The sequence below is a fragment of the Diceros bicornis genome, chromosome 8 (assembly GCF_020826845.1).
Source record: "Diceros bicornis minor isolate mBicDic1 chromosome 8, mDicBic1.mat.cur, whole genome shotgun sequence".
In the NCBI taxonomy this organism is placed as follows: domain Eukaryota; kingdom Metazoa; phylum Chordata; class Mammalia; order Perissodactyla; family Rhinocerotidae; genus Diceros; species Diceros bicornis.
The window spans coordinates 76,774,331-76,786,573 of NC_080747.1; the positions used below are offsets into that span (position 1 = coordinate 76,774,331).

Here is a 12,243-nt window from a genome sequence, read left to right on the forward strand (position 1 = left end):
ATGTTCCAGGGCGTAGAGTTTGTCCACACCATCCTTTGAGAACTGCCTCTCTGGTCAGGCGGATTATAGTTTTCTTGTTTTCTTAGACCTAGGGGCTAGGATTGGAACTCCTATTGAGAAGCCTTTTCTTCCTGGGACCTTTTTCTCTCCCTAGGGAGAGAAAATCACACGCTCTTCAGAAGTCTTTGCCTGAAACAGTCCCTTTTTGATGTGCTGCTATCACCACCAGTCATAACTAAATGTAATAGAAATTTCTCCAGGAAAACTGATGTTGATAAAAGATGCTTTGTTCCTAGAAGATTAGGCAATTCAGTCACCATGTATCTGATGATAATAATAATGATCTGTTGACTGTTAGCATCTGGGTGCTCTAAGCATTTTAATTTCTGACACAAATTTCAGGTAGACCTCTCAGCCATCTGTTCCTCTAGGGGAGTAAACAACTCTCTAGAAAATCTTCTGAAGTTTTCTTTAACTTATTCTGGAGTAATGCTTTTTAAACTTTAATGTGCGCATGAACTGCTCCAGGACCTTGTAAAACGCACATTCTGATTCAGAAGATGTGGAATGGAGCTTGAAATTCTGCCAAGTGATGCTGATGTTGCTGGTCTACAGACTGCACTTTGATTAGAAAGTTCTGGAGGATTTCTTATTTATTGGCCCTGTACAGTGCTCTAATGTAACGTCAAAGTGCCACAAACCTTTCAGTGTTTGTCTCCTTTACAGAACAGTAACTTCCTGCCACACACACTTTTTTTTCTTTAATAACATCATACAGTGTCCTATTCAAAATCTTTTTTATGATCCTCCCCTTCTGGGAATTAAAACATAAATTGATTAATCCCTACCATATGGGCATGGTTCTCATATCACTAATGGTGTCTTTTGTGAAGATTATACATCACATATCCAATAAAATGAACAAAGAAAACCAATTTGTTATGTGTGACTGTAAGTGCATAGAAAAGTCTGCTTCCATTGTGCATTATCTTCTGGATTTAACTTAGATTTTACCATGAACTGAGAAAATGGGAAATAGTCGCAAAGAAACATCCCTAACTTATGTGGTTTTGCACTTTTACATTTAATTTCTCCTAATCTGAAATTTTACATGTAAGCCAATAAAGTTTCTCTTCTTTTTTTTCTACAGAAACAGTTAAGTCTTATACAGGTAGGACCTCAAAAAATGTTATTCACTGATCCGGTGCTATAATAAGAATGGCACCATGTCTTGTGGGGAAAAATGTATCCTTTTCTGTTTTGAAGTGCCATCCTCAGACAACATTAACTCGAACCTTAGATGCAGCGCTGTTGTTAGTCATGGACTCTGCAAGAAGTCTGTATGCATAAGGGGTGATCACAGGACATGCTTTCCATCGATGTGGACATGTTAGCACATAATGCCTTTGCCCCCGGGGAACTGGTAACAGGATGTAGAATGTAGCTCTTCTAGGTCACTTTGAATCCAGCCCAAGTTGGTTGTGATTAATCCTGCTAACATCAACAGCTGTTCTAGGACTGTATGGAATGTAGAATGGTCTCAGTCTGGTTCACTTGCGAAAAGTGCCCACACCATGAAAATCATCACCATCATTAGCGCCCTTAGAGGCGGCACTAGGAGTCTGAGTTGTTTTGAAACTGAATGCCAGGCCTCCCTAGAGACGAGCCCTGTGGCAATAAGTCAGGTTCATCCGAGGCTTGTTATGAGGAAAACTGTTTCACTTCCTGTGCGGCATCTGCTCTGTAAATAATATGATTAAATCTCCAGGGCAATTTATGTGGACCACTAAACTGGCCATGAAATAACATAAAATCATGACATATCATTAGTTCTCCCTTCTTACCACGTATATAAACACCTATTAAAGGTAGAGTCTCTGGTGCTTGTAAGGACCTTAACTCTAATCCTCTCACTAACGGGCCTTAGGTTTTAGGAAGAACAAATGAAAGAAAGGGCTTGCCCTTGAAGTAGACAGTATAGTTTCAGCCAGAATCCTGACCTGTTCATAACTTCTGGTCTTTAACTGCTGGTTTCTATGAATAATCAGGCATGTTATATTTTTCTAGTGTAACTGTGTACTGATTTTACTGGAAACTGCAAAGTACTTTTGATCGTTTTCATCTAAGATGTCTATTATTTACATTAAAAAACAATGTATGTATAATTTATATAATTCAATAAATATAACCATGTCATACAGTGAATTCTGAAGAATGCTTTATTAGGAATAACTATAATTTAAAAATCTAGTCCACCTCAGTGGAAAGGAGTCTCTGATACCTGGGGCATCTTGGCAGCAATGTGAATTTTCTAGTAGCAGGAAGATGGATTTACCCCAATGCAGAGGTGAGAGGTACTTGTGTTTTTTCTGAGTTCTCCATACCTGGGGTATGAGGCGGAAAGAATGAGCCATACACTTGGCTAGGCACCCTAGTTACACACTAATCAATTAGAAGAATCAAGTTATCACTGTAAAAGTGGAGTATCCTGTTGTTGCTAATTCTACCATCCAACATGTTTTATATTGTCATAAGCGTACTTATTTGAGGATAGGCAATCAAAATCTAGCATAAAAATGCCACGGAGAAAGCAACAATAACAACAACAACAACAACACAAACTTCGTTCCCACCCCAACAAAGGAAAAACTAGTTGAACATTTCCGAAAGGTTATTCTTATTAAGCTTTAAGCTTTTAAAAATTAGAAACACATGTTTTGCTTCTTCTTTGTCTTTTACCTTTCTCATCAAAGCCATTTTTTATTCTAAAATATTTCAAACATATAGAAAATAATTTAAAATAGCACAAATTCGTGTATTTGCTACCAAGATTAAACAGATATTAACGTTTGCCGTATTTGCCTTAAATGAAAATAAAATTGCAGATAAAGTAAAAGTCCACGTCTCTCTTTTCCCTCTTCTCGTCTTTCTTCACAAAGGAAGTTGGTGTAAATCATTTATATGCAATCTTTTGAACTTTTATTGCATTTATATTTACCAAAAAATGTATGCTATCATAGTCTATATTTTAAAAATTCACAGCAATGATATTCTATGTTTTTAAGGGTTTTTTGCCCTCTACATTATATTTTTGAGACTTATCCATGTTAATGTATGTAGCTTTCTTTCATTCCTTTTCACTGTTATATGATGTTCCATTGGATGAATTAACAACATACATCACAGCTTTAGTGACCCTACAGAAGAATAATTAGGTTGTTTCTCTATTCTACCGAAGCACGTAATGCTTCAATGAACATCACAATACGTGTCTCCTCAGGCATATGTATAGGATTTTCTCTAGAATAGAGACCTATAAGTGAAAGCTGCTGATAATAATTTATGAGCATATTCAAATTTACTAAGTGTTGCCAAATTGCTCTCCAGAGTGTACCAATTAATGGTCCCCAGAGCAGAAGTTCCCACGTTAACTCATCCTAATCAACTCTTGGTATTGTTGAAAAACAAAAAAAGACAATATGATTGTAAAACGGCATCTCATTTGTTTTATTGTTTCTTTCCTTGAAATATCAATGAGGACTTTGAGCATCATTCCGTAATTTCATGAGCCATTAGGACTGCTTTTCCATATCCAGGTCTTCTTTTCTGTCTTCTTTTATGGCTCTTGCATTTTTATTTGCAATAATTTCTACATTTCAATACCGATTATTTTGGTTTAAATGACTTGTAACTCTCTTAGGGTGAAACTTTTCTAAAAGATGTGTTATCCAAAAAAAAATTTTTAAGCAGTAAAAATCTTGACTTCTCCCCTGGGGGTGAAGGGAAAAGGGTATAGAAGGCAAACTTTGAGTCATAACTTGCAGTAAAACTTCTTTAAAATTCTGTTCACACAACTATTTTCCCCAAATTCCCACTTAGAACACAGTTGCTATCTCTTTGTTTCCCTGACCACGCTCCCTCTTTTTCACTTTCACCTGTTTTTCTCGTTCTTCTCCCTCCGTGTTTCCCACTCAAAACCAATTATTAATGGCTATTACCTCCTCAACACAAGCACGTGTTCACCTTCTCTTCCTCCAGAAACATTTGGGCCCTCCTAATATTAATGTGGTGGTCTAGCGGTTAAGATTTGGCGCTCTCCCCGCCGTGGCCTGGTTTCATTTCCTACTCAGGGAACCACAGCACTCATCTGTTGGTGGTCATACTGTGGCGGCTGCCTGTTGCTGTGATGCTGAAAGCTCTACCACCGAGATTTCAAATACCAGCAGGCACCCATGGTGGACAGGTTTCAGCGGAGCTTCCAGACTAAGACAGACTAGGAAGAAGGACCTGGCCACCCGCTATGGAAAACCCTATGAATAGCAGCAGAGCGCTGGCTCCAAGGCACTAACAACAACCAAATATTAATAGTCCTTTCAATTATCTACCCCACTCACTAACTAGAGGTTGTAAGGCCCAGAATCCTAGGTGTAGGCTGAGCAGGCGGAGAATGGAAGAAGCTGTGAATACTTATGTTAACGGTTTTCCCTGTCACATTCTAATTACAAATTTTCCCTTCTTTATTCTCAATTTACAGTATCCAACTTTGTTTGTTATTCCTCTACTTGGAATTGTTGCCTTCATCCCTTTACTTTTGTAAATTCTGCCTTATGATACTGCCAACAATAATATTAATAAGTTGCGTTTCAACTTTAGCTATCATGTATACATACTAGCCAGACACATTATATGCATTCTAATTCATATCTACTTTTATGTGCAATATTTATAATATTTCTTTTTTATCGATTAATTATCTTAATATTTTACAAAAGATAAACTTCTCCATCTATCACTATCTCATATGTGTCCTAGAAAACATTTCCATCTCGTGGAACAACATTGCTTTCCCCATGGAATTAACACTTTTCAATTCTATATACAAATTACTAAACTCTTGATTCTTTAAAAAAATTATTTAAAATAATTTACCAAATTATAAACACCTATCAAAACTGGGGTATAGATTAATATCCAGCTTTATCTTCTCCTTAATTCTTTCTAAATTTATAAATGCATAAAGTTATCTGTTAGACATATTCATTCAAATATTGTTAATATGGCAAAATACAGTTGAGTAATTTTTTAAATGTTTTCTCCATGTTAAATAGTATGTCAGGTATGTATCATTTGTTTACCTTTACTTATTTCAAGTGAAAAGATAATTTGACTCAAACAATTTCCATCTGTGATGATTTTCAGGATCATATTATTTTCATAATTCGTAACTATTATAAGAATTTGTCTTGTTTTGGACATGAATCTGCTAAAGTTTATCTTTGTACTACCTATTCAAAAGATGTTGCTAAGCAAATTAAGGACAAAACCAATGTTACGGAGACATTTCTTTTTTTGTTTGTTTTGTTTTTTTGTTTTGTTATTAAATGAAGTTTTTTTTGAGACATTTCTTTTTAATGTACTAAAAAGAAGAATTAAAAAAAATCTCACTGTGACAATTTCCTGCTTAAACCTTTTAATGACTACAGGTCACCTATAGGCTAATGGTCAAGCTCCTGAACATGGCATACAATGCATGGCGTTACCTAACTGCCACCACCTTCCCTTCCCTAATTTCCTACCATTCCCTTTCAGTTTATTAAATGACAGAAGTAAATGTGATGTCATTGCTTACACCAGTGACATAATTTCTTGCCTTGCTGTCTGATCATACTCTTCCTTCTGTCTGGAATGACATGACTTCCTTTTTGTCTGCTGATCTAATTTACACATATCTAAAAGATTCAGTTCATATACATCAATTGACAACTCCAAGAAACCTACTCTGTCCAGTGCTTTTTAAACTGAATTAGGTTTCCGGGTTGATTTCGTTTCCACTTGTGCCAAATATATTTCTCCCTTAATATCCTCATTATTCTGGACGCATATATGTCTGTTTTACTAATCAAACTACAAGACCCTTAATTTGAGAGACTGAACTTAATTATTTTCATATCCCAAAAACTTAGCACCATGTCTGGTATGTATGCTCAGTGAGTGCTTGGTGAACTGAATTATTCTGTAACTACTTATATATGGTTGATATATAAAGTACCAATTACTTTTACTTTTCTTTAAAGCAAGGCACAGAATATTTCAACTAACCAGAAATTTCGTATGCTTTAATAAAGGTCATAATGTATTCAAATATAATTGAAAGCATGTATATTCTTTTAAAATTCTTCTTTTAAAACTATTTTACTTTTCAAATGAGCAATTCTTCCGCTTAACGAGAGCGAATGCAGTTTTTTCTTTAACATTAATTCTAAACCAGATGTATGTGCAAAACATTTACCCTAGGCAGCATGTAGAAATTACTAGCTTAAGTAAATCTTCTTTCCCTATATTTATTCCCTACTTCATGGAATATTATAAAAATTACAAGAATTGTGGTTTAAAACATAATACTGAGATGTTCTAAAAGTTTTAGCAATATAAACCAAAATTGTTATTAAGAAAATTGCATCTTTCTATGGAAAATTTCCTTTGAAGCCCTGCCAATATGGTTAAAGGTTATTCAATAGCACATAAAATAGATTTGTAAATACACAGGTGAAGTTGTTGTTTCTTCCTTAATACAACTGCCTAGAATGTTTGCTATTTACTATCCTATACTAGCCTTTTATTTATAGATTTTGGGGGCCCATCTGCACACTTCTGTTGCCTTTCATGAATTCTAAAATGGCTTCAAACTAATGCACTCTACATCTGCTACATTGCAAATTCACTCTTGAAACTTATTTGCTCAAAATGCTCTGTATTTTACCCAAGGATTTAAAGCTCGTATTTCTGATAAGAAGTTGAGTATTTCTCCATGGGGAAATTATGGTCTATCATTGATCATGTAATATTCTTGGTGGTTTCTGTTTATAATATATATGTTTATAATTCTGTACAATGAATTCACTAAAAGAAATACTGTTGATTAATCATGACTGCTGGAAAATATTAAGTTAAAATCTCGGAATTCTTAAAGGTGCTTGGGAAGTTCTCTTTTTTGTAATGTTTAACTACCTAAAGGAGAAATTGCTGCTCATTTTCAGGAAGGTACAAAATAAATCAAATGACAGATTATTTTTCTTTATAGAAACATTAAAATGCATATGGAAGACGTGACTATTTTATGTCACTTGTTTATTTTTTTTGTATCTGTTTTATAGTTTCTTTTAATATTTTGATAAATAAGGCATTTTTCCCCATTACATTAGGTTCTTGTAAAAGGTAATTACCTTTTACTGTTAACCTGCTCCTAATTTACAGAGCATTTTACAAGATAAAGCACTTTATATGTTCAGTGGTGAATAGTATTGCCATTTTACACATGAGAAAACCAAAGCTGAGCAGTGACATAAAGGTCACTGAAACTGTATCTATTCTCAAGGTCTAGATTATTTTAATATACTTGAATAGCAGGTAAAGTTCAACAACTAGCTAGTAACTAATAACTAGCTACTTGTGAATGAACAATTTAGAAGAGCTAAACTTCTAATGACTTGTTGTAAATCACTTTTTTATTTATAATGAAGATATGTATTTATTCAAACAATATACATGACATGAAAGAAAAATATTCAGCTGTGTGTCAAGAGAACAGGGTAAACAACTTAGGTATTCACTAGGCTGTATTGTGATATATACTTATCTATTTTACATTAAAATGATGTAGAAGATGATAATGTTGTTGGTTTCTGGACAAATTATAATATATAGAATATTAGAAACATGAACGTTTGAGAGATTTTATTGGTTCATATATGTGTGTTCAAACCACTCTGTAAAATGGCATTTATCACAAGGCAACATGTGGCAAGGACCAGAGTCATTGTTTTTGAGAAGTAGAGATGATCTGGGCAACTACTTTTAGATCAATGTTTTTTTCTAATAGAAATTTTCCAAAATTAAATCCCAAGAAATCTCATGTAGACCTTACCAAAAGATGTATCCTGCCAGAATACTTAAAGTTTTCAAGTGAAAATGTCAAATGTACCAATATTGAGAAAGCTTAATCTCCGTTACCTAGAAAAATTTTTAATTCAGATGTAACCTTGGCTATCTTTATGATTATTTACTTTATACTTTGTAAAGACTTGTCTCCTCATTCGTGTGGTTTTCTGAACGACTGATGTATTTACCCCATAACTGAACCAAGTGATGTGTGACTATGAGTCATCAGCTCAGTAAAAATCTACAAAGCTCTGATAAAGTGGTTGACTTAATCATCATGTTTAGCTATAGCTCCCATGACCTAAATCTTACTGTATTTTTAATAGAAAAGTATAGGCAATAATTACTTCAACCATAGTTTTTATACATTCATAAGTTTCATAAACTAGGAGCTCATAGATGGATCAAAGTTTTGTGAAACTTGATGCTTAATAAATTTGGGGGTTTCCTTTGAGAAGAAAGATTAAATATCTTATTATGAATCCAGTTAGGTATGAGGATCTTTGCAGGAACCAATGCAAATGAAGGGCCCTGAAGCTTAAGCTCCATTAAGCTTCTTGGTAAATCTCTCTCTACACGAATGCTAGGGAAAGGAAGTAAATTTTTATTCTTGATAATTTGATGCCTTTTTGGAGACTTATTGTTGAGGACTGTGAAGGATTGTGTTTCACACTACTTGCAAACTAAGAAGTTAGCCTTCCACAATTTAATGGATACTGGCAAGAGACATGAGGACTTTATGGCTCACAGTACAGCAAGAGTCACAAGCTTCGTGCATGTATCATTGATGTATGTATACATCAATACTCCTGCCACCTCTCACTGCCACCAGGTTCCATGCAGGTGACACTGGGGAGCCCAGGTGAATACTGAGCCCACAATAGATTTGCATTACAGCTGATTAACCCCAAGCAGTAAGCCTGGCTTGTCTTTACCCTATAGGGAGATATTATCTTTCTTTTACTGTAAGCAAACCTGTCCTTTGCTCTGGAGTGAGACATTCTATTTTCCAAAACTGTTCTCTGTAGAAATATCTTTGAAAGGACAGTCTAGAACAAAGGGCAAATTTTACCTCTACTCACAGTTAATACAGAAATAAGAGAGACCCCTGGGGAGTAGTCTTCCAAAACTGTGGCTGAGCAAATCAAATGATTTTTTTCATGAGTAAATTTAAAAGTGTGCTAGTTGAATTTTGTGAATTACTTGTAAACTCTTTTAAAGATAGTTTTCAATTCAAACTGGTATATACACATGGTTAAAAAATAATCCAGTATTGCAAAATGGCTTGCTATAAAAAACATTAACACCCCATGCCTCCACCATTCCCACTCCTCAGAAGTAACCACTTTCAACTATTTAGTTTTTAGTTTTCTGGTTGGTTTTCTTCAATGATGTGCTGATAAGTATTTAACAACTAGCTCTCCAGGTTTAGTTCCTATATGAACATTGGTTGATATTTCTATTTACATAAATGAGTAAGGTGAAAGTGAAACAGTGAGACATATATATGAATTTCACTTTTGTTAATGATGTAAGTGATTTTTTTGCTAAAATTGGTACCAGTTTTTGAACACTAGAAGAATGTTTCCTCAGTTTTTTGTGCTATTTACAATAAACGCTATACTAATGGCACACTTTTAAGCTTAATCTCCATCATTAACATTTACCATTACTTTCTTAAATCTAGACACCCAATAAAACAATAAACTAAGCCTGTTATGTAGCATTCACCAATTTCTGTGGTGTAAATATTCTTGCAACGGCTGATTTCAAGATAAAAACATGACTTTACTGAGCAGAGTTGGGAGGAAAGGTGCAGTAACACAGCATTATGTAATATTCTGCCTACAGATACTATTGGCGTAAATAATCTCAAGAGCATAGATGAAAGTGCAATGTAGTAAAATAATTTGGAAATGACAAGTTTTGAGTATGTATTACTTTTGTTTATAATGTATTTTTATATTTATATTTATATAGTTTTATTTTTAATAATGGCTTTGTTTAACAACCAGCTTACAAAATTCCGGAAAATTTAACTATTGGCTCTTGCAAGTTGGTACAAGCTGACTCCATCACACCACCAGTTACCTCCGTATCTCTACCAATTTGCCAATCATTACTTTTTGATTTATTAATTATAGACATTATCTGCTGATTTCCCATGATAACAGATGAGAATTTAGCTCATTTATATTATTTCCTCTCTCCCGATGGTAGCCAGCTTCTAATATGGTCTCAAAAGAGACTTTCTTTCTGGTGTTCAGCTCTTTGTGCAGTCTCTTCCTGCACTGAATAGGTATGATCTGTGTAATTAATAGGATTTTGAGAAAATGATGGTGTCAGATGGTTAAGATTAGGTCAAAAAAGCCATTGCAGCTTCTGCCTTACTTTCTTGAATCACTTGTTCTGGGGAAAGCTAGCCACTCTCTTGTGAAGACACTGAAGCAGCCCTATGGAGAGATCCATGTGGTGAGGAACTGAGATCTTCCGCCCACAAGGCAGCATGAACTTGCCAGCCACAGGAATAACCCATTTTGGAAGCAGATCCTCCAGTTGCAGGCATACATTTAAATGTTTGCAGCCCCAGCCATACGAGAGACACCAGAACCAGAACTACTCAGATAAGCTGCTCCTGAATTTCTGACCCGCACAAATTACGAGATGATAAATGTTTATCGTTTTTTCAAGCCACTAAGTTTTGGGGTAATTTACTATGCGGAAACGGGTAACTAATATATCCAATTTCCATTTCCTTCCAGTTCAGTTATATCAGTATTCCCAGTTCCTCCACTGATTGTGCATTCATTTATTCAACAAATATATACATATTGCTCACCTATTGTGTGGCAGACATTAACTCGTGAGACATAGAGCAATGACAAAGTACTGACTGCACAAAGCTTATATTCCAGTAGGGGAGCAAGGCTATAAGTAAATAAAATACACTGTAATACTTGGTATTTATAATACTCTGAGGAAAAACAAAGAATGGTTAGGCAATAGAGATGAAAAGCTCAAGAGAAGACTCTTGAGGAGCAAACCTTCAGGTCTGGGCAGAAACTCGAATGTGCTGTGGGGGAAAGCCATGTGAACATCTGGAGTAAGACATTTCAGGGCAGAGCGAGCAGCGGGTGTGAGAGCGTGGGTCGGATTGTTCTTGTCATATTGGAAGAGCCATAGGTTTCCTTTGGTCACCTCTGCACCTTTAAACGGCTTATTTATAAGTCCATCTTTTATTCACACCTCATTTGTTTTTTTTGTTGTTTTTTTTTTGTGAGGAGGATCGGCCCTGAGCTAACATCTGCCAATCCTCCTCTTTTTGCTGAGGAAGACTGGCCCTGGGCTAACATCCATGCCCATCTTCCTCCACTTTATATGGGATGCTGCCGCAGCATGGCTTGACAAGCGGTGCATCGGTGCATTGGTGCACACCCGGGATCCGAACCCGCGAACCCCGGGCCACTGCAGCGGAGCGCAAGCACACAACCACTTGCGCCACTGGGCCAGCCCCCACACCTCATTTTTAAAAAGGACTTTGGGTCCACTTTGTGTAAATGGGGAAACTAAAGCTGCAATCTTTCCCTTCACCTCTGCCCTCCAAGTTCCATGATCTAGCCTCTGACAGCTGTACCTTTACTTGTGTATTTTCACGATTGGTATTTATACTCTCCTGCAATCATCGTTAATTAGTTTATGATTTGTCTATGGGTTGATTCTAAAGGTGAAACATAAATAGAGGAAGTCTATATAATGATGCTTATACAAATGTGCTTTACAGTGGTTACTGCTCTGTGATTTAACGTCCTTCTCATCAAGTTCAGCGTCACCATGACCGAGAACAACCAATTATAGTGTTTTGGGGCTATATTTGAATGAATCTCTCTCTTTTCACCCTTCACCAATGGATTCTAATTTATTCCAAAATCATGTATTTATTCTACTGATTTCCTTTATTTCCTGTGTAACTCCCTCCTGAAGCTCTCTACTCAGGTCATTTCTGTAGACCAATCCCTTTTCTGTTGTGGAAAGGCAATGTCACTCTCCTAGGTTGGAGACATTGTTTCTTCATCCTAGATTTCCTGCTTTTTGTCAGAGAAAATCCTCACATTACTTGCTTAGAAAGGATGTGTTGTAAGAACACTTTCTGATTCCTTAAATATTTAACAATGTCTTTATCTTTCCTCCTTGCCCCTTTACCCCTCTCCCCCGCAGCCTCTTCCCCTCTGGTAACCACTAATCTCTTCTCCATATCTGTGTGTTGTTATCTTCCACACATGAGTGAAGTCATACAGTAATTGTCTT

At 35.8% G+C, this 12,243-nt stretch overlaps 1 protein-coding gene across 2 annotated transcripts in view; it reads left to right on the forward strand.

The window, feature by feature from the left end:
- The window catches only part of GRID2 (glutamate ionotropic receptor delta type subunit 2), a 1,161,595-nt gene that overhangs the window by 723,619 nt on the left and 425,733 nt on the right, over nucleotides 1–12,243 (forward strand). The window lies entirely within an intron of this gene.